Source organism: Gossypium arboreum, chromosome 10 (genome assembly GCF_025698485.1).
Source record: "Gossypium arboreum isolate Shixiya-1 chromosome 10, ASM2569848v2, whole genome shotgun sequence".
Lineage (NCBI taxonomy): Eukaryota > Viridiplantae > Streptophyta > Magnoliopsida > Malvales > Malvaceae > Gossypium > Gossypium arboreum.
Genome location: NC_069079.1, coordinates 25,132,942 through 25,136,389, shown reverse-complemented (window position 1 = coordinate 25,136,389; position 3,448 = coordinate 25,132,942).

The following is a 3,448-nucleotide window of genomic DNA, read 5'->3' as shown; positions in this document are numbered from 1 at the left end:
TTTGATTAGATCATGTTTTAAGCAAATCAAAATCATGCTCTTTGTATGTGGCTATTGAGCCGAAATTTCAAGTGTGATAAGTGTCTTGTGTTTGAGCTTTGGTAATGAAAATGAAATACGGATGTGTCATGATTTATTGATAAATGTACATGGTTATTCAAATGATGTCCGGCTAAGTCCCAAGGCTTTGTGCTAAGTGACTATATCCGGACTAAGATCCAAGGCATTTGTGCGAGTTACTAATTCGGGCTAAGCTCAAGGCATTGGTGCGTGTCACTAAATCCGGGTTAAGTCCGAAGGCATTTGTGCTAGTTACTATAACCGGCTATGTCCCAAGGCATTTGAACGAGTAGCTATATCCGGTTAAATTTTGAAGGTACGTGATTCGGGAATGAGCGATCTTGCTGTAAAATTTCAGTTAATACGCTTGTAAAATCCCAACAATGAGGTATGTTTCAGTATGTGCATTGGAATAGTTGATTCCTTGAATAATATTCGCTCATCGAGTAATGAGCTTCCGTATTTGGCTAAGATGATCCCTTATGTATGAATATAGGGGTTGGAATGTGAAGTAGGAATGATTTGAGAATATGTATATATGGAATTATCCGCTTAGTTATATGAATGCTATACTTCGATGTGCTTAAATTCTTTGCTCAAAACTTACTAAGCATTTAATGCTTACTCCGTTTCTTTGATTCTCTGCTTTATAGATTTTGGTTCTTCACTATCGGACTGGATTTTGAAGTCGAAGTCGCCCACACTATCAAAGCTCCTTTTGGTATACTTTTGGTTGAACTTTGAAATGGCATGTATAGGACTACCCTTTTGTTGTTGGTCATGAACCCTTCGGTTTTGTGTAAATTTGGATAGCCATGCTAAAATGGCTTAAATATACTTTGATCATAGCATTATAATCGTTTTGTATGTTGTCCGTTGAGAGGTATGGAAATGTTGGTAACGGTTAGCCATGGGAATGGTTATTCATGATCACTTTTGGTATATGTATAACAAACTCTAGTTGATCCATAGAGGATCATGAAATAGGTAAAGTTTACCTTAAAAATAGATGCTGGCAGCAGCAGTGATGTGGATGTGAAAAATCACTAAAAATAGTAGGAATGGAGTTAAATAGTGAATAAATTATGTAATCGAACCTCGATGAATCTATTTTCATAGGAAAGTAACGAAACGTTCATATGAACAGTATATTATGAGATGTTAAAGTTTTCGTGAGACAGGGCCAGAACGGTTTCTGGATCCCCTGATCTGACTTTGGAAATTCATTATAAATTAACCAGAGATAATTAGAAGTCATGCCTTATATTTATAGATTACGTTTTGAGTCTAGTTTCATTAGAAACAAACGGCATCAGTATTGAAGCCCTGTACAAGGAGATATCCAAGTCGTAATGCATGAAGGTCAGTGTAGTCGCACCCTATAATAGGGGAGAATTTAACTAATAAACTGTACTAATTGGCTTGACCAAAAATTCTAGACAAAAAATTGTAGATGGATATATGAGTGTAGTTTCAGGAAAAATTTACAAAACTAGTTTTCGAGTTTTGAAACTCAAGATATGATTTTTAAGGCGACAGTGATGCAGTAACCAGCTTGTCTAGAAATTTTTAAATGGACTGTAAAAAAATAAGTGAATTTAGTCTGTGAACCCCTCGTGTCTGACTCCGGCAACGGTCTCGGGTACGGGGTGTTACACTCTAATTCCTTCAGCAAAAACCACATGACCTAGAAAAGCCACTTCTCGCAACCAGAATTCACACTTACGAAACTTCGCGTATAGTTGCTTCTCTCATAGCACTTGCAGCACAATACGTAGATGCTCCTCATGTTTCTCCTCGGTTTCCGAATATACCAGAATATCATCGATGAAAACTACCACAAATCGGTCCAAGTAAGGTTGGAATACCCGATTCATCAATTCCATGAAAGTGGCAGGTGCGTTCGTCAACCCAAACGGCATAACCAGGAACTCGTAATGACCATATCAAGTTCTAAATGCTGTCTTATGAATATCCACTTCCTTTACCCTTAGCTGATGGTATCCAAATCGAAGGTCAATATTTGAAAATACTGAAGCTCTTCTAAGTTGGTCAAATAAGTCATCAATTCATGGCAGTGGGTATTTGTTCTTTATCGTCAGTTTGTTCAACTGGCGATAATCGATGCACATGCATATCGTCCCGTCCTTTTTCTTCACAAACAGGACCGATGCTCCCCATGGAGACACACTAGGTCTAATGAAGCCTCTATCCAACAACTGTTTGATTTGAGCTTTCAGTTCCACTAACTCCTTCGGTGCCATCCTATAAGTTGCAATGGATACTGGAGCTATTCCAGGCAGCAAATCGATTCCAAACTCAACTTCCCGATTTGGAGGTAACTCAGGAAGCTCTTCGGGGAAAACATCCCGGAATTCCCTTACAGTTCTAACGATCTTCACAGTCAGATCCTCAATTTCAACTTGGCTTACAAAAGCCAAATATGCCTCTCATCCTTTACGCATCAGTTTTTCAGCCCTCAAAGCCGATACCACATTGGACAAGTAATCCTTTCGTTCTCTAATAATCATTACCTCTTCATCCTCAACAGTCCTTAACACCATCCTCTTAGCTGCACAATCCAGCGTTGCCCTATGCTTGGTCAACCAATCCATCCCTAGGATCAAATTGAATTCCCCGAATGGTAACTCCATCAAGTCTCCACAAAAAATCCTACCTTGAGTCTCTAAAGGCACCTCCCTAAAGAGTTTCTCTACTTTAACCGAGTGACCTAAAGGACTTATCACAGTTACCCCACACACAGTCTCCTCAAAGTGAACACCCAATGCCCCAGAAATGTCACATGCAACATACGAATGAGTTGACCCCACATCTATTAGAGCAGTATAAAGTAAACTAGAGATCAAAAACGTACCAGTTATGACATCAGGTACGTCACCCTCCTCGCGGCGACGAGTAGCATATACCAAAGCTGGCTGACGAGCCTCAGCATTAATAGTACCCCTACCAGGTGCCCCACGTCCACGGTCATTGCCACCGCGACCTTGTTCACGACCTCTCGGTGGCGGCGGCCCACCTCGCGCAGGTTGCACAGGTTGTACAGCCCCTTGTTCAGCCACTTCAGTATGAGCTAACCTCCTAGGACAGTCCCTGATCCTATGTTCCTTTGAACCACAATGAAGACAAGCCCCAGAACGCTTCCAGCATTCCCCCAGATGCATTCTACCACAATCTCCACAAGCTTGTGGTCTAACCGTGTTCATCGGAACCGCTCGAATTGGTTCCCCCATCCTATTTCTCTTAACATTTTAGTTTGCAGCACCAGCTGGTCCAGCATCCCTCCTGAACTAGTTTTGATCCCTGTCGCGCTTCTTTCGTTCGGCTTGCTTCACCTCTTCGGCTATCTTAGCCTTCTCTACTAGTACAG